This window comes from Macrobrachium rosenbergii, chromosome 26 (genome assembly GCF_040412425.1).
Source record: "Macrobrachium rosenbergii isolate ZJJX-2024 chromosome 26, ASM4041242v1, whole genome shotgun sequence".
Classification (NCBI taxonomy): Eukaryota; Metazoa; Arthropoda; class Malacostraca; order Decapoda; family Palaemonidae; genus Macrobrachium; species Macrobrachium rosenbergii.
In genome coordinates this window covers 9,898,508-9,919,230 of record NC_089766.1, presented here as the reverse complement: position 1 = coordinate 9,919,230, position 20,723 = coordinate 9,898,508, and the positions used below count along the sequence as shown (strand labels likewise).

Genomic DNA, 20,723 nt, shown 5'->3' with positions numbered 1-20,723 from the left:
CTCTCTCTCTCTCTCAAAGCTACGGCGATATTTCGGTTACAATGGATTTTTTATTTGCTCAAAGTCATGAAGAGACTGTTTGAATACTAACTATTATTGCAGTTTGTATGTCACAGAATGACATAAAAGTATCACCACTTATGAAAAGCCAGTTTACTGGAAATTCCAAAATATAACATCAAACGTTTTAAGGTACAAATGAACACACTTACCCAAGTTTCATTTGTCGTGACAAAAGAAAAAGAAAAACTAAAATTAATCTTCAAGGACTGTATATTGAAAGTATTTACGCTTCATCAAAACCCAGTTACCCGGCCCCCAAAACAAGTAAAAAAAATGCGCCAAGTTTCTTCGCGTGAGGTACACTGACGGACAGCACAATCCCCCACCCCCCAACCCCTACTGGGGAAAAAAACTTATTACCCATATCACAAACCTTCACCTCACCCTGACGCCTTTCAGGAATGAATAATTCCTTCCTCCTCGCTCTCAAGAGACCCAAACACCCACAGTTTCAAAACAGGAATCGCAGCCAGATTCCAGATTCCCAGAATGCCAATTAGCGAATTCAAGAATAAGAAGAGGGACGCGGCCCCTATCATCCTTTTAACTTCGTTTTCCCTCGTCTAATCGGAAGGGATGGAAGGGGTAGGAAGGATTACGGGAGGCAGGGATACAAAAGGATGCTAGGATAAGAGGATAGGACGTTAGGATACAACGACTGACTGGTTTATATTGACTTAGCGTCACCACAATTTAGGGCGGGGTGAGGTTACATAAACGAGGAAGGGGCGGAGAATAATTCGGTTACGAGATATGAAAGGGGAATAAAAGGCTTTGAAATAATAATAATAATAATAATAATAATAATAATAATAATAATAATAATAATAATAATAACGAACAGCAGGTAAAGTAAAGGTGATGAAAATCAGGAATACGCGAGTTAAAAGTTAAAAGGAGATATAAGCCTCAAGTTCAGGTCAAAGAAATGGTAAAACATTTTATATCCCTAAAATGCTCCATGAAAAATTGAAGATTATACAACTGCTTTTTTAATTTCACTTTCCTTTTTTTTTTTTATCTGACGACTACATGATACATTTACTCAAATTTTAGAGACACCACATCAGAAGACCAAAGTCAATAGTGGTCAGGTTAAACTTTTTAGTAGTAATAATTTTGGTGCAAAGTATCTAGAGAATAGAATATAGAGTTTAGGCCAAAGATCAAGCGCTGGGACCTATGAGGTCATTCAGCGCTGAAACGGAAATTGACAGTTAAAAGTTGTGAAAGGTGTAACAGGAGAAAAACCTGGCAGTTGCACTATGAAACGATTGTTAGAGAGGGTGGAAAGTCATATCGAAGAAAGAGAATATGAACGGATGTACAGAAAAAGGAATGAAAGAGATTGCAGCTAGGGGCCGAAGGCACTCTGCAAAGAACCTTGAGCAATGCCTATGTGCACAGCACGAGGTGGACTGACGGCACTGACCCATTTTATTCCCTTCGGAAACTCAAACACGGGACACGGAACAAGAAAAGAAGTTCTTTATTTTTCGTTCTCAAACGTGACAGAGAGCGAGAGTGACCTATTGCAGGATTGCAATATCATCTCGCGATATTTCCTGCCCTCTCTCTCTCTCTTCTATTCTCTGTCTCTTGTGATGCTGGACGTAAATAACGGCTTCCAATAAAATATTACTCGACAGACTCCAATATGGAGCTTGGATTCGAATATTGGAAACCTGTAATGTTCATGATTAGGCAAAATATTCTGCAATTAAGTAACGGAAACCAAGCCCCATCTCTCTTCTCTCTCTCTCTCTCTCTCTCTCTCTCTCTCTCTCTCTCAAACCTACGGCGATATTTCGGTTACAATGGACTTTTTATTTGCTCAAAGTCAGAGAGACTGTTTGAATACTAACTATTATTGCAGTGTATATTTCTGAATGACATAAAAGCATCACCACTTATGAAAAGCCAGTTTACTGTAAATAACAAAATATAACATCAACGTTTTAAGGTACAAATGAACACACTTACCCAAGTTTCATTTGTAGTGACAAAATAAATAAAAATTAAAATTAATCTTCAATGACTGTATATTGAAAGTATTTACGCTTCATCAAAACCCAGTTACCCACCCCCAAAAAAAAAAACAAGTAAAAAAATGCGCCGAAGTTTCTTCGCGTGAGTTGCACTGACGGACAGCACAATCCCCCACCCCCAACCCCCCTACTGGGGAAAAAACTTATTACCCATATCACAAACCTTCACCTCACCCTGACGCCTTTCAGAATGAATAATTCCTTCCTCCTCGCTCTCAAGAGACCCAAACACCCACAGTTTCAAAACAGGAATCGCACCCAGATTCCAGATTCCCAGAATGCCAATTAGCGAATTCAAGAAGAAGAAGAGGGATCGTGGTTCCCTATCATCCTTTAACTTCGTTTTCCCTCGTCTAATCGGATGGGATGGAAGGGGTAGGAAGGATTACGGGAGGCAGGGATACAAAGGATACTAGGATAAGAGGATAGGACGTTAGGATACGACGACTGACTGGTTTATATTGACTTAGCGTCACTACAATTTAGGGCGGGGTGAGGTTATATAAACGAGGAAGGGGGCGGAGGATAATCAAATTACGAGAGACGAAAGGGGAATAAAAAGGCTTTGAAATAATAATAATAATAATAATAATAATAATAATAATAATAATAATAATAATAATAATAATAATATAATAATAATAATAACGAACAACAGGTAAAGCAAAGGTGATGAAAATCAGGAATGCCTGAAAAGTAGAATTAAAAGTTAAAATGAGATACAAGCCTCAAGTTCAGGTCAAAGAAATGGTAAAATATTTCATGTCCTAAAACTGCTACGTGATAAATTGAAGATTATACAACTGCTTTTTTAATTTCACTTTTCTTTTTTATCTCAGGACTACATGATACATTTAATCAAATTTTTAGAGACACTACATCAGAAGACCAAAGTCAATAGTGGTCAGGTTAAACTTTTTAGTAATAATAATTTTGGTGCAAAGCATCTACGGAACAGAATATAGCATTTAGGCCAAGATCAAGCGCTGGGACCTATAAGGTCATTCAGCGCTGAAACGGAGACAGACAGTAAAAAGGTCTGAAAGGTGTAACAGGAGGAAAACCTCGCAGCTGCAATATGAAACGATTGTTAGAGAGGGTGGAAAGTCATATGGAAGAAAGAAAACATGAACGGAGGTACAGTAAAAGGAATGAAAGAGATTGCAGCTAGGGGCCGAAGGCACGCTGCAAAGAACCTTGAGCAATGCCTACGTGCACAGCATGAGGTGGACTGACGGCACTGACCCATTTTATTCCCTTCGAAACTCAAACACGGGACAACAAAAGAAGTTCTTTATTTTCGTTCTCAAACGTGACAGAGAGCGAGAGTGACCTATTGCAGAATTGCAATATCATCTCGGGATATTTCCCAAAAAAAGTCTTTCTTCTCTCTCTCTCTCTCTTTCTTTTTATTCTCTGTCTCTCTTTGTGATGCTGGACGTAAATAACGGCTTCCAATAAAATATTACTGACAGACTCCAATATGGAGCTTGATCTGAATATTGGAAACCTGTAATGTTCATGATTAGGCAAAAATATTCTGCAATTAAGTAACGGAAACCAAGCCCCATATCTCTCTCTCTCTCTCAAAGTCTCTCAACGATCTTAAACTTTTGGTATTAATAATTTTGGTGTAAAGCATCTCTCAAAGCTACGGGTCGATATTTCAGTTACAATGGATTTTTATTTGCTCAAAGTCAGAGAGAAGGACGCTGCAGAGACTGTTTGAATACTAACTATTATTGCAGTGTATATTTCTTTGAATGACATAAAAGTATCGCCACTTATGAAAAGCCAGTTTACTGTAAATTACAAAATATAACATCAAATCTCTCTCTCTCTCTCTCTCTCTCTCTCTCAAGTTTTAAGGTACAAATGAACACACTTACCCAAGTTTCATTTGTAGTGAGAAAATAAAAAAAAAAAAATTAAATTAATCTTCAATGACTGTATATTGAAAGCATTTGCGCTTCATCAAACCCAGTTACCCGCCCCAAAAAAAAAAAGTGCAAAAGCGCCGAAGTTTCTTCGCGTGAATTGCACTGACGGACAGCACAACCCCTCTAATTTCCCAACCTACCGGGGAAAAAACTTATTACCCATATCACAAACCTTCACCTCACCCTGACGCCTTTCAGAATGAATAATTCCTTCCTCCCTCGCTCTCAAGAGACCCAAACACCCACAGTTTCAAAACAGGAATCGCAGCCAGATTCCAGATTCCCAGAATGCCAATTAGCGAATTCAAGAAGAAGAAGAGGGACGCGGGTCCCTATCATCCTTTTTAACTCTGTTTTCCTCGTCTAATCGGATGGGATGGAAGGGTAGGAAGGATTACGGGAGGCAGGGATACAAAAGATACTAGGATAAGAGGATAGGACGTTAGGATACGACGACTGATTGGTTTATATTGACTTAGCGCTCACAACAATTTAGGGTGGGGTGAGGTTACAAAACGAGGAAGGGGGCGGAGGATAATTCGGTTACGAGAGACGAAAGGGGAATAAAGGCTTTTGAAATAATAATAATAATAATAATAATAATAATAATAATAATAATAATAATAATAATAATAATAATAATAATAACGAACAATAGGTAAAGTAAAGGTGATTAAAATCAGAGTACGAGAAAAGTAGATTTAAAGTTAAAAGGAGATACAAGCCTCAAGTTCAGGTCAAAGAAATGGTAAAATATTTCATGTCCCTAAATTGCTACGTGGAAAATTGAAGATTATACAACTGCTTTTTTAATTTCACTTTTTATTTTTATTTGAGGACTACAAGATACGTTTACTCAAAGTTTAGAGACACCATATCAGCAGACCAAGGTCAACAGTGGTCAGGTTAAACTTTTTAGTATTAATAATTTTGGTGTAAAGCATCTACAGAACAGAATATAGAATTTAGGCCAAAGATCAAGCGCTGGGACCTATGAGGTCATTCAGCGCTGAAAGGGAAATTGACAGTAAAAAGGTCTGAAAGGTGTAACAGGAGGAAAACCTCGCAGCTGCACTATGAAACGATTGTTAGAGAGGGTGGAAAGTCAGATGGGAGAAAGAGAATATGAACGGAGGTACAGAAAAAGGAATGAAAGAGGTCGCAGCTAGAACCGAAGGGACGCTGCAAAGAACCTTGAGCGATGCCTATGCATGCGCGAGGTGGACTGACGGCACTGACCCATTTTATTCCCTTCGGAAACTCAAACACGGGATACGGAACAACAAAAGAAGTTCTCTATTTCTCGTTCTCAAACGTGACACAGAGCGAGAGTGACCTATTGCAGAATTGCAATATCTTCTCGATATTTCCTGCCTCTCTCTCTCTCTTTTCTTTTTATTCTCTGTCTCTCTTGTGATGGTGGACGTAAATAACGGCTTCCAATAAAATATTACTCGACAGACTCCAATATGGAGCTTGGATTCGAATATTGAAACCTGTAATGTTCATGATTAGGCAAAATATTCTGCAATTAAGTAACGGAAACCAAGCCCCATCTCTCTCTCTCTCTCTCTCTCTCTCTCAAAGCTACGGCGATATTTCTTCGGTTACAATGGATTTTTATTTGCTCAAAGTCATAGAGAGACTGTTTGAATACTAACTATTATTGCAGTGTATATATCTTTGAATGACATAAAGTATCACCACTTATGTAAATTACAAAAATATACCTGGAAATTGGTCAAAATATATATAAATGCACACTTTACCCAAGTTTTATTTGTAGTGACAAAATAAAAAAATTAAAATTAATCTTCCTTCAAGGGACTGTATATTGAAAGTGTTTACGCTGTCAAAACCCAATTACCCAAACAAAAACAAAAAAATGCGCCAGTTTTTCGGCACACGGAGTTTTCTGTACAACGATAATCAAGGCCACCGAAAATAGATCTATCTTTGTGGTCTGGTATAATGCTGTAGGAGCCACGGCTCTATGAAACTTAACCACGGCCCGGTGGTGGCCTGTCCTATCTTGCGGTCTCGGTATAATGCTGCTTATGAGCCGCGGCCCATCAAACTTAAAACCAAGGCCTGCGGTGGCCTGTCCTATATCGTTGCCAGAAGCACGACTAACTTTAACCTTAAATAAAATCAAAGTACTATAGGCTAGAGGGCTGCAATTTGGCGGCGTTTTGATGATTGAGGGTGGATGATCAACATACCAATTTGCCCTCTAGCCTCAGTAGCCAGATCTGGAGGGGACAGAAAAAGTGCGTGCAAAAAAAAAGTGCGGACGGACAGAGAAAGCCGGCGCAATAGTTTTCTTTTACAGAAAACTACAAATCGAGCTGAACGGAACTGAAATCGAAATAGAAAAGATACGATACAGCAACCTTATCGTCCACAGGCCCATCCCCTACCAACGAATGCTGTTGAGAAATGTCCTGACATCCAGCTAAATCATGAGTTCTTCCACTGAGCCGAGCCGACCTTTATGGAACATATAAACTATAAAAACGGAAAGGACTTGGTTTTAATTCGACAACTGCCTTTGATTTGTTCGAAATGTGAACAGAAATCTTGTTTTCTTATAAGTATATATAGCATTTCACTTTTGCGATCTAGACGAATAGTCTACATATTGTACCGCTAAGGTTCAGTTATTTCCACATTGGTTATTACTTTCTTCAACTGCATTCTTCTGGTGTAATGTAAATAAACAAATCAATATCTTGTCCACGAATTTTCCTATAGTTATCGACACATTCTAAAACTATAAGTAAGATAAGTATACCTTAGTTTAACCAGACCACTGAGCTGATTAACAGCTCTCCTAGGGCTGGCCCAAAGGATTAGATTTATTTTACGTGGCTAAGAATCAACTGGCTACCGAGCAACGGGACCTACAGCTTATTGTGGAATCCGAACCACATTATAACGGGAAATGAATTTCTGTCACCAGAAATAAATTCCTCTAATTCCTCACTTGCCGGTCGGAGAATCGATCGCGGGACCAGCAGAGTGTTAGCTGAGAACGATACCCACCTGTCCAATGAGGAACTTCTAAAACTATAATTTTCCTTGGTACCCTCTCCACAAACATTACCTTTCGCATGAAAAAATTCTTGGGATTTAAAACAGCTAATCCTCGGTACTAAAACAATATGCACAAATCAACAAGACTTCTAAACGGGTTAAAAGTTCAATTATGCTTCAGTAATGAAAAACAAGATAGGAAGCATCTGGAAAAACAATACCTTCATAAAAATGAACAAGATAAAAAGAATGATCTGTACTGACGACCAAATCCCCAAACCACACACAGATCCAGCATCATCCCACAGTGGAGAAGCACATTTGAACGCCGAATATCATTCATGCAAATTCGCTTCTCCAGACATATCACCGCCTTGTTTCCGTCGTCTCGTCAAGGGCAGGGCGTCAGGGAAGGCCCAAGGCACCTCGGAATGACCAATGATACTGAAATGGCACTAGGGGAATTGGCAAGGTAAAGGAGGAGGAGGAGGAGGAGGAGGAGGAGGAGGAGGAGGAGGAGGAGGAGGAGACCCCAGGCACCTCCGGAGGAGGAATGATACCAAAATGGTTCTTGGGAATTGATGCCAAATTGGTTCTTGAGGAAGGAGGAGGAGGAGGAGGAGGAGGAGGAGGAGGAGGAGGAGGAGGAGGAGGAGGAGGAGGAGGAGGAGGAAGAGGAAGGTGCGCTTTGTAACAATGTGAGAGATCACAGTCTTGATGACCAATGAATTCCAAGAGGTTGCTGTGTCAGGTCTCAATTAATCTGTGGCGATTTACTCAGTGGAAATGGAAGAAGTTGGTTGACACTACATGGAGTTTATTACTAAATACATTTCATCTGTTACATGGAATTATACAGTCTGAACTGAAATTACAGGCAGTTTTCATACGCAATATGACGAAAGTATTCAAGCTAGTATAAATGAACAAATACTTTAACTAATGTCCTCAATAGCGTTCCATATACATTAGACATAAAACAATGCACGTTTTTAAATATTTACCTGTCAAGCATTAGAGAAAAGTAACAAAAAATCATCATAATTTTAAACAATAAATCAAGCAACAACAACATACACAAACGAAGCAAATCCTTAAATACTTATCCGTTCAGAAATACGCTATAAATGAGCAAAAAACATCCCAATAATATAAATCATCAATCAACAACAAAATTTATCTCGTACCCAAAGCGAGAAACTTTCAAATAAACAAAATCAATTCCATTCCCGGAAACATCCTGATGTTGTAATCCGAACATCCAACAATTCCAGCAGAAGAGGTCGTTAAAACGACACCGTCAGATGTCTATCCTACGCTGCAGAAGCTCTTTCAAATATTACATCTCACTTCTGTGCTCGGGAATAATTCTTTCCGCTTCGAAATACGCACCACAGAGCGATACAATTTTCGGTGCACACGCAGGGGTGAAGATCTGCTGACGTTGAGCAATGTCAGCGGAGATCTGCTACCGTTGAGCAATGATAGTTGAGATCTGTTACCGTTGAGCAATGATGGCAGAGATCTGTTATCGTTGAGCAATGATAGCGGAATCTGCTATTGCTCAGCAATGACAGCGAAATCTGCTACTGTTGAGCAATGTCAGCGGAATATGCTACCAATGATACGAATCTGCTAGCAATGATAGCGGAATCTGCTACCATTGAGCAATGATAACGAATCTGCTATCTTGAGCAATGACCGTTGAGCAATGAATGACAGCAGAATCTGCTACTGTTGAGCAATGTCAGCAGAATATGCTACCGCTGAGCAATGATAGCGGAATCTGCTACCACTGAGCAATGATAGCGGAATCTGCTACCGTTGAGCAATGATAGCGGAATCTGCTACTGTTGAGCAATGATATCGGAATCTGCTATCGTTGAGCAACGATAGCAGAATCTGCTACCGTTGAGCAATGATAACAGAATCTGCTGGCAGAATCTGTTACTGTTGAGCAATGACAGTGGAATCTGCTACCGTTGAGCAATGACACCGGAATCTGGTACCTTGAGCAAGGATAGAGGAATCTACTACCGTTGAGTAATGACAACGGAATCTGCTACCATTGAGCAATGATGGCAGAATCTGCTACTGCTGAGCAATGATAGTGGAATGAGCTACTGCTGAGCAATGATAGCGGAATGAGCTACCGCTGAGCAATGAAAGTGCAATCTGCTACCACTGAGCAATGATAGCGGAATGAGCTACCGCTGAGCAACGATAGCGGAATGAGCTACCACTAAGCAATGATAGCGGAATGAGCTACCACTGAGCAATAACAGCGCAATCTGCTACCATTGAGCAAAATAGCGCAATGAGCTACCATTGAGCAATGATAGCGGAATGAGCTACTGCTGAGCAATGACAGCGCAATCTGCTACCGTTCAGCAATGATTGCGGAATCTGAAAGCGCCTGCTACCGTTCAGCAATGATTGCGGTACTACCGCAATGAAGCGGAATGTGCTACCGCTGAGCAATGACAGCGGAATCTGCTACAGTTGAGCGATAACAATCTTATAAATTGTACCGAGAAATTCTTGCTCAGTGATCATATATTGCTAGAAGCAAGCAATGCCATGCAAATATACAAGGCAGTTAAGATGCAGCTACAACATCAATATCCCATTCAAATGTTGCAGCATAATACTGCTGAAGATGTGCATTGCAAGATGCTAAAATAACTCTAACGCGTAAGCGCTCTCTCTCTCTCTCTCTTTTTCACTTGCCCATGAAGAAGAGATTCCAGTAAATTTCACCGGATATCTGGAGATTAAACAATAAGTGCTCCTGATAATAAATAAACTCTCTCTCACGAGAAGTTCACAAACACACAAGCCGGATTTCTTAATTCAAAACATAAATCGTGGAGAAGATAAAGCACCTACTAATTTAGAGGAAATGCGAAGCTTGCTTTGTCAACAAGATGTGACATTAAATCAAAATAACATTTCATCACGGCGGCACAGTTGCTGCTTCCTGATTTTCGGGGAGAGAGAGAGAGAGAGAGAGAGAGAGAGAGAGAGAGAGAGAGAGAGAGAGAGAGAGAGAGAGAGAATGTCACTTCTCAAGGCTTAATGCTCCAAGCTCGTAAAAAGATGTTTTATATGATTGAACTCTGTCTTGCGCGCGCAGATACAAAAGAAAAATAAACGTCACTACTAGCCGTACTGAAACATCTTGTATAGAATATAATATTGAATTTAGGCTAAAAGCCAAGAGCTGAGACCTATGAGGTCATTAAGCACTGAAAGGGAAATTGATAGTAGAAACGTTTGAAAGGTGCAACAGGAGGAAAGCCTCGCAGTTGCACTATGAAACAATTGTTAAGAGAAGGTGGAAAGTATGATGGAAGGAAAAGACTATGAACGGAGGTACAGCAAAAGGAATGAAAGAAGTTGCAACTAGGGGCCCAAAGGACGCTGCAAAGACCCTTAAGTAATGCCTACAGTGCACCACATGAGGTAGGCTACACTGCACCACCCACACCCTACCCCTACTACGGAAGATTGATGAGTTGGTTAAATATACTTTTTAGGATTAAACGACGCAACTTTTAACAACAGCAAAACTTAAATTCTCTCTAATGTGCTGAGAATCATGACGATAATCTGTCTAAACAAAGAAACAATACCAAATCGTAAAGGAGAGATTTTTCAAATCCAGGGGATACAACTCTGTCAATGACCTTCACTTTTTTTTTTTTGCACTTTAGCGCCAATTGATGTAAATTTGTACTTATAAATCCTTTGTGTTTCATTGTCGCTACTGAAACTGGTTAATCCCATTACGAGAAATCCACATATTACCGGATTAAACAGCAATTAACATCTGACATCTCCTCAATCTGGATCAATTCTTTCATCTGTTGTTTGGGGGATTTATTGTTAACATCAGTCTGTAGTCTCTCTCTCTCTCTCTCTCTCTCTCTTCACTTACACACGGAAAGAGAGAAATACTTTTGAAGTTAGATACTAAATGGATTCCTATCTCTTTTCATCTGTGAACTAATTGATATTGAATCTGTCGTTAGGGATTTGTCGGTAATGCTCTATCTCTCAATCTCTCTCTCTCTCAATCTTCACTAAGGAAAATAGAGTGAACGTATTTCGAGGATTGACTGAATCCTTATGTTTCGTCACCTGCAAATTATGATGGATGGAAAAGACTGAAAGCGACGCGTATCTGAATGACTGGAGGATTGGGAGAGCTATGATAAGCAATGTTTTAACACGTTCGCCTTATGTGAAGGTATTACTTATGCAATGACAACAGTGGCGTAACTAAGGCGAGGGGTGGGGGTGGGGGGTGGGGGGTCCGCCCCGGGAGGCACTGTCCCGGGGCGAGGGGCGGCACTCGGGCATCTTTTGGGCAGGTCTGGTCTGGTATAATTGGACTTTGATGTTGTTATTAGCGAATTCGCTCCTAACAAAGCTCGTAGGGTTCCGTTGTAAATCTGCTGTGTTGTTTTTGTTTTAGCTTTATGAAATATTATAAATGATTGAGATGTTAAGGATTAAAATGTGCGTTTAATTATCACCACTTTCGTACTTTTTAGCGCGAGAATGGGGCGGCACTTTCAGAGTCGACCCACGGGCGCCACTAACGCTAGTTACCCTACTGAATGACAATCATTCTGATGTCATTTTGAAGCTGAATCCGTGCACTTTACTGTGTATGTTAACATAAACTAAACACTAAAACAAAGGGTCAGAATGGGATGAAAATTGCTGATAATGATGCACTGTCAAACCATTATAAGTAATCTGCAGGATTAAGTTTCCCTGAAAATTTCAAGCATGGCAAAAACCGTTATTGGGAAATTAGACTTACCTCATAAAACTGGTCTAAAACCTTGAAAATATGTCAAGGTCATGCAAAAGTGAAATACAGTAACCTGTAAAGTACTACTGATAACTACATCTGTTTAATAAATGACAATTACAAAACTTCAACAAAAAAAGGAAAGACTGGAAAATAAGTTTTAAAGTTTAAGAAGCTTCACATTGAAGACAGATTGGGCCAAAGGGAGGGCATTTAAAGTAAACGGCAGACAACATAGCAGGTGGGGACATAAGGTATTCTGCAAAGAACCTTTTATACCATCTACAGTGTACCCCGTGATGCCTGCTGCAAGTGGTACCAAGCAACTGGGGATGGCGTGCATAACAAAACCCTCTGGGCAGGGCTTGACAGCTTAATTTCTTGGCCTATCCCAGGCTCAATTATGGAAATTAAATAAAACTCATAAAATACAATAAAGTGAAAACTAAATAATTCTGTAGTACTAAATACTGTACAGCCAATATACAGTGTTTTCCTTATAATAATCCCATAATGTAAGCGCTAATTACCTGCAACCTCAAGATGCACAGGTGATCGTTTTAACACTCAATAAATGAAGACAACGGCATGAAGGATAACAGTACGGTTCAGTATGCAGTCAACTAAGAGTTTAGCCTACTTCAAACACTGGCATTACCTCATCAATTGTTTACCCTTGGCATAACCTATACAGACATTTACGATCAATCACAAAACCAACATTAAAAAAAAAAAAAAAAAAAGCAACACAAAGCAAGGTACACTCTAATATACACTGTAACACATGTAGATTATTTCACAGCAAATGTGAACAGTGCAGGATGAACATTATTCATGGTAATAATGTTGAGGGAAAACAAAACTGATCAGGATATTTACCTTATTTCGTCAAGAGTCGAGTGAAAAACAAGCTGGTTACACTTATTCCAAAATAGAATGACAAGAGCTATCTTGAATATATTCTATAAACTTAAGTGTCAGCAAGGTTTGTTACATTTCAATATCTATCATGCAGAGTACTTGCAATGTTAATCACCTAACAGGGATCTGACTTGCAAATACTATGGAACCAATAATAATTAAGATCCCCATGAAGACCTTCTAATGGAAAAATCAGACTGTACCCCGGAGACACTGAATCTAATACCACCCACAGCAAGGTAAAATTGCCTAATGTGACAAGGAGGCAATCTGTGGGAAAACAAACTACTCTGTCACAGTTAATGACATTTAATGTATGCTTGGTTCTTTTGACCACGTTTGATAAGGAAGTCTACGATAACTGCTTGTGCACTTTAACAACAGTGAATCTTTCCTTAATATTGCTAAAACTATTAAGAAATGTTTTTTTTTCAAACACCTTTTGTCCTGTTAGAAAGTAAAATCAACAAAAAATGGCACTTAATGTAGCAGCTACATGCTCTACTCATGCAAAATTTGCAAAAGCTCCATGTTTACCTGACATCAGCCTATTATATACATGAAAAAGAAAAAAATATCTAATGACTGGAGAAGTGAAATACATATGACAAAATGAGACAAGGTATGATTCTTTCACAACTTGCCATGATGAACTGCATGTTAATTACATATAAATGTAAAACACACAACATAATCCAACTTTAGCAACTGAATTGGCAATCAGATCAAAAAGGAGGAATGAATATATAAAAATATCAGAGACCAAGAAACACAATCTGCTGGCATGTATTATGTGCTTTGGTGCAGACCAGAGTAAATTGACAGCTAACTTTACTGCCTACCTGTATTTTACCAAGGGATGTATATTGAAGGAACCAAAAAACCCTGTTCTAAATTATCCTCATTGTTGGTAAAGTAGAAGACACACATTCAGTGTATTGGGTAATACTGGAAAACCAACAACTCTGTAATATACTGGAAAAACCAACAACTCATAGTTTTTGTGCATAAATAGCCCAAGTACCAATGTTCCCCAAAACTTCTATCACCCATTGGTACAACCCTAAGGTGCAGAGAAACATACCAAGTATCCTGGATGGTTGTAAATCTTGAAGTTGTATTCCTTGAAGATTATTGCAATTGCACACACACATAGGAACTCACTAACTACACAGAGCAACACCACACCTGAAAGAGAACAAAAGTCAATTAATCTAAAGGAGAGGTTTATCATATGTATAAATCTATATTAATATGTATACATATATATATATATATATGTGTATATATATATGATATATATATATATATATATATATATATATATATATATATATATATATATATTATAGTATAGTATAGTATAAATGCTCATTAATAGTCGTTGATATAACAATAAGAAATAGACTTCAAATGTACCCCTCTGAAAAGACAGATGCTAAGATTAAATTCATGAAAGGTTGTTAAAGCTACCTATACCAGGTAGCCTAAATATTGGGGTAATGTACTGAATTTGGTTAGGGCTCAGTCAAGCATTGTCTTGCTGAAGGAGTGGAATGGAATATAGAAGTTAGGCCACAGCCCAAGCACTGGGACCTTTGAGGTCATTCAGTGCTGGAAAGGAAACTGAGAGTAGGTAGGTTTGAAATGTGTAACAGCAGGAAAACCTCGCAGTTGCACTTTGAAATAATCGTTAGGGGAGGGTGGATAACATGATGGAAGAAATATGAATGGAGGTACAGTAAAAGGAATGAAAGGGGTGGCAGCTTGGGCCCGAAGGAACGCTGCAAAGAACTTTTAGCAATGCCTACTGTGCATTGCGTGAGGTGCACTGACGGCCCTAACCCCTAAGAGGACCTTGCCTAAGGCGATCAGTAAAGGGTAGCCTAGATTACTTTCCCTGTATATGTTGTTATCAAGATATTGGTACTGTAGCAAGCAAAATTCTTGGTATGCTATGTCTAGTTTTTCATAATAAATATCATTTACCATTCCTGACGCAGGAGAACCTCCGTTGGTCATGCTAAAGTAACGCCATTGGTGAATCAGGTCTATTAGGCTACGTATAAATAGTATATAGGCTAGCTTGCACATCCTCCCAACCCACGATTATTTTCGTTCCTGTAACTAATCTATCGTGAGTAGAGCCTTTTCCTACATTTCTAATGCAGAATGTCATCACCAGTAAATCGGTTTGCCTAAAACAGCCGAGACTAATACAGTAAACTTTAAAAAAGTACGAATTAATGAATTTTGTTTACCTACCAACAAGACACTGTCTGGCAGTAGCACGACCGTGACGTAACGACTATCGGCAATGATGCCATATCTTCAGTTTTTAATAGTGATTTTTCAACATTATTTTCCATAATAATATCTTTCAAAATAGTTATAACCTCAATTCCATTGTTATTATTCTTTTATTTTTAAATCTAGTGCACGATTATTGCTTATAGCCGAATCAATTTATGTGTTCACAATGTCGGTGTCTAGTAACTATTTTGCGATTGTTGCCAATAAATAATAAAAAATCTTGCGATTATGGTCAATAAATAATATAAAATATATAATAATTTTTATTATATGTATTTTCAATTCTTATGTGAGTTTATTGCTTATCCTGATATTTTATAATTTATTTTGCAAATATCACATACTGTCATGTTACAATCGCAGTGAAGATTGAAACAGTCATGTCATGGAGGCGAACGGGCAACGAAGCGTCAGCTTGGAAAAATTCAGTTTTATTTAATGTGATTTAGTGCCAGTTGAATTTGAAGTGGATCACGTAAGTGCTGAATTTAAAATTTTTATGTTTTTTATTATGTGATTAATTTTCATTTCAACGATTAATTCATATCGAGTTTACCAGCCGCTGGGGAAGTGTCAGCCATTGTAACAAGGTCGAATTTTGACTACCGTAACCGGTGCTGTTCTTGGCATTAACTGACACAAACTCCCACAAACAAATGTTATTAATGGGTCTAAATATTCGCAATGATTGTCTTGAATGGTTGGGAAGGAGATATCGTAGCCTGAAGCTGACGTTTTTGGTGCAGGTAGCCATTTGTAAATGAGGGTAGAGAATGGGGAACTAGGAATGTTCTCGGTAGCTTAATATTTCGTTGTCATGGGCACCATATTACATTTATATTATTATAATGACCCAAAATTTGAAGTGTCATTGGATTAGCTCGTTCTGGAATGCATTGTCGTAGTTGATCAAAGTTGTTTTGTTAAGTATAGCGTGGAAACGTATGACAGGCCTAGTTATTGCAAGACTAGCAAACGAGTTTTGTCAAGATTCCTTCTCTCTAATAGTAACAACGATAAATGACGAATAAGCAAGCATGCAAAACAAGCAGAATACTATTTTAAATTGCATCTTCTGTTTCACAGTCAAGAGGGTAATTATAATGTATAACATTTTATATTAAATTAATCAAAGCGTTGCTATCATGGGAGAAATTTTACTCCGATACTCAAACTCATTTCAAATTATCCATTACGCTTCAGTATAAAGGAAAAAATGAAGAAAATTCCAAAATACTGTTTTTGAGTAACCTTAGTAACAATAAAATCGTTGAAAGTTTTTACATTTTCGTATTTTTTACACTTTTTATACCTGAATCAACCAATGATGATGGAAGACTGGTATAAACCTGAAAGACGGGTGACGGGTTAAGCAAATAGGTTTTAAATCCATTCTGGTAAATTCAACTTGTTTTTATTCATCCGTAGGTCCGCGACGTAACCGTGATTGAAGTTCCAGGGAACAGCTGCAGGAATTCACTATCTGCACGGTAATGGTAAGATGAAAATTAATTTAAATTCTGTTTTAATATCGTATGCATTTACAATGGCTTTGTTGTAATTTACAATATTGCCGATTTCATGGGGGTACATTAAAAGATTATATGTGTTATGACGGATACTGCCAGTGTGATTACAGAGGTCTTGAGGCCCTTACAGTAAAAGTAGCCCAGGCTGTTGTGTTAGTGTTGATTTTAAATATTGGTGGCAGTTAATAGGCCTAGGTTAATACATTAGACCAGTCCTGTTTCCACGTTGCTAAAAGAAAGCTCTAAATCGTAAAGGTTGAAATCCTGGCGTTACCAAAATCCCAGTAACCAAAATCCCAAAAGAACAAGATCCCGATGATCGAATCGACAAAAATGGAAATCCCGAGAACCACAGTAACCATAAAATTAGGCGAATTGAAGTAGAAAACAGCATTGGTCGTTCGTAGGGCGTTCTTAGCTCAGTACAGTATTAAGGTTTGTGACTCATTATGCCACTGTTTTCAAACTGTAGGTTGGTGGACAGGTTACAGTACTGTAATAGAATGGCTTTTAATATCAGTGAAGCCCTTGACTACGTCTGTGTATAGATGTAATCTGTGTGCGTGTGTGTGTATTTTGGGGGCGGGTGTCGACGAGCTGATGATAAGCAAGCTTTCTGTGTAGGTATATGAAACCGACAGTGTCAAGGAAGTTTAAAATCAAGTATACATATCTGTCTTTCTATATACTATACATATACACAGTATTTATACTCATACTATAGGTCTAACGCTCTGCATCGACGAGAGACACTAATGCACCCATAACGTCCAGCAGCCCAGAAAAAAAAAAAAAACAAAGAAAGGAGACGAGCAGGGGGCAATCTTTAGCAACGCTGTAATTTATCACGCTAGCTTGGGCAAATTTATCTCGCTTCGACTGTTTCCATTTAAACCCGGCAGGATAACAAAAGCGAAATCTGCTGAGCACTAGGACCATTTACCCTAATACTCCGTGATCCGTGATTATGGCCTAGACTGACTATTGCTTGTTATTTATTTATTTTTTTTTTTATTTCTGTTTAAGCGGATTTGGGTTTCGTTTGGTTTTACGTGATGCGTTGCTTGAGAGAGAGAGAGAGAGAGAGAGTGAGAAAATGGAAAATATATGGTTTGTGTTGTATTCATTTCATATTAAGAGGGTACCTTGTTACGTATCTCAATATAAGGCAATTAAGACTCAATTTTATTTTGTCTTGAATTTCGATCTGTTGGAAAGAACCATATATATATATATATATATATATATATATATATATATATATATATATATATATATATATATATATATATATATTTATATATATATATACATATATATATATATATATATATAATATACCATACTTACATAAGTTCACATACATACATACTTAGGTGGACTTGAATGTAGTTTAAATAATTAAACTTCGAAAGGCGGGGGAAAAAATCTGACGGATTAGCGGTAAATCTGGGTCATCACGAAATTTTATCTCATAAAGTTGAAATTTTATGTCCCTTATTTCAACAGCACAGCTGGAAGTTTGTAACCCCTGAAGCGCTGTTTTATAGTTTTAATTTTATATTCCGAAATTTTTTTTAATTCCCTTAAACCGGAAGAATAATTAAATATAAGTTTAAGTGGTTCAATGTTTAACATTGATTTAATCGATACCTTATTTTTTCCCCCCGTAGGGAGGTAGTACCGTCAGTGCACTTCATGCGGGTACACCGTAGGCATTACTTAAGGTTCTTTGCAGCGTGCCTTCGGCCCCTAGCTGAAACCCCTTTCGTTCCTTTTACTGTACCTCCTTTCACATTCTCTTTCTTCCATCTTACTTTCCACCGTCTCCTAACAATTGATTCATAGGGCATCTGACGAGTTTTCCTCCTGTTATACCTTTCAGACCCTTTTACTGTCAATTTCCGTTTAAGCGCTGAATGACCTCATAGGTCTCAGTGCTTGGCCTTTGGCCTAAATTCTATATTCAGTTCAGCTCAATTCGATGCCTTATTTTATTTAGATTATAGATAATACTATCAAATAGAGAAACATTATATCGAGCAGTTAGTAAAATTTAATATTTTGTTTAAATTACAGAAATACTAAAAAACTAGGCAGTGCATCGATTTTTGCTTGCTCGTTTCTGTTATGTTAATGCACTCAATTTTTAGATTTGTTTTTAAAATAAAATTAGTATGGCTTAACATGTTTCATAATGTTATATTTGTGACCAACAGCTGTTTAATGGTCAATAACATCATGGTGATTCATCAACAGAGTCGTTTTCTCTTACGCTAAGCTTCGAGATTATTTCCAAGCTTTAGACCTAAACTTTATTTAAACGGCTTTATTTCAGTTTCCGATCATTGGCCTAGATTATGTTGCCCACCCCGTCGGCGTTTGCGCAAAGATTACATGGTAGAAACTACACTTGATGTTGTGAGTAGTACTAAAGGCTGCCGTTTTATCATGGACTATATTTAGTTGCATTCCGTCTCGTCTTGAACATTTTGCTGTACTCTGGGTTACAGTACATTTGTTTATTAAAGAACTTCTCGACTTAATTTGGTGGGAGAATCCGTAGGTCCACACCAGGCCACCTAATTCATATCACACTTGACCTCATTTGAGTACTCCCTTAGGAGAAAGGCCCGTGCTGGCGTAAGCTAGCTGAGTCTAGCAAACCCAACAAGAGTCGCTCTGCGGTGGTGCATGCTATCTCCTCCAATATACCAGGCTGTTCACTTCAAGATTGTGACGCCAGTTTTATGTAGATAAATCGTTTGGTCCCTCATCAGGTATCTGTTTCTCTCAGATAGTGTCAGGGTTTTATAAATTCTAATATAAAACTCTTTAATCAGCCCGCCATAAACTCTCACATCCAATTAAAGATGCTTTAGTTTTCATATTTGTTTATCGTGTCCTTTTGTGGGTCTTACCTTAAAAGACAGGCTCGTCATAACTAAGCAGATAGGTCTGATAAGATCATTTTCTTGTCTCATCTCTGTCAGTTGCAGAAAATTACGCTGTTAATCATTCACACTTGCAGTTAATGTTCACCTTCTACATTTACACCATGGTAGACCTTCTCTCATGGCTGAACGTTTACCTAGTATCTCTCACATGGTAGACCTAGCATCTCTCACACAGCTGAAACGTCTACATCAGGATAGACCTAGTATCTCTCACACAGCTGAAACGTTTATATCATGGTAGACCTAGCATCACTCACACAGCTGAAACGTTTACATCATGATAGACCTAGTATCTCTCACACAGCTGAAACGTCTCAGCATCTCTCACACAGGCTGAAACAGTTTTACATCATGATAGTAGACTCTCACACGGCTGTTTACATCATGGTAGTCGTGTCTCACACGGGTTCGTTACGTTTAAATGATAGACCTATAACGACCATCTTTTGCAGTGTGACCTAGAGTATTATTGCAAAAAAAGAATTTTATCACCAATAGCAGCACGGAAGCAACACCACCTTTTACAATTGCGACTTCGTCCCAAAGGCATGTCTGGAGGGACGGCCTTGGATTCGTCTTCGTAGGCAAAAACATGTTTTTGGCGCAGTGTTGTCAAACCGCCTGGGGAAAACAATTAAGACTCGGACCTATTTTTGGAAAATATGCGGAAACAAATGAACGTATTTTTACGTTTCTTCTTGAGATCCACCGTGTCCCTGTGCAGGAACAACACTTTAGGGACGTTAGGTCCCATTTAGACGAACATGGCGATGTAGCTCGAGCATCAGAGAATGTCAGTAAGGTTATATAACTGGAGTCTGGTACAGCTGAGACCATTTTGGTAATGAATTCGTTATAATATTTGAGGTCACGGGAAAGAACTGTTCTTTCCTTTTTATTTTTCGTTTTAGAAGCGTTCCTGAACATGAGCTAAAAAGGGCAAGCATAGATTTCAAGCGTTGTCCAATGTTGTTAGCATAGTAATCCCATTACTCAGTATTACCTGCGTTTTCTGTGGTCAATGCGTGGGTTAGCATAGTAACCCAGATATTTTTAGTTTAAGTATTCTTTAATATTCCGCTGAAAGTTAC

The 20,723-nt window shown here is 38.4% G+C and overlaps 1 protein-coding gene and 1 long non-coding RNA gene across 2 annotated transcripts in view; one reads left to right on the top strand and one right to left on the bottom strand.

Annotated features, from left to right (window-relative positions):
* The window catches only part of LOC136852729 (uncharacterized), a 255,061-nt gene extending 241,038 nt beyond the window's left edge, over positions 1 to 14,023 (bottom strand). The window contains exon 1 of the long non-coding RNA XR_010857223.1: positions 13,918 to 14,023. This is a non-coding gene — a long non-coding RNA (uncharacterized lncRNA). The remainder of the gene's footprint in view (positions 1 to 13,917) is intronic.
* A 1,484-nt stretch (positions 14,024 to 15,507) lies between these two features.
* Positions 15,508 to 20,723, top strand: part of LOC136853019 (transcription elongation factor A N-terminal and central domain-containing protein 2-like) — a 326,554-nt gene continuing 321,338 nt past the window's right edge. Inside the window, exons 1-2 of the mRNA XM_067128174.1 lie at positions 15,508 to 15,621; positions 16,575 to 16,642. The gene's annotated coding sequence lies outside the window, so the exon portion shown is untranslated. The remainder of the gene's footprint in view (positions 15,622 to 16,574; positions 16,643 to 20,723) is intronic.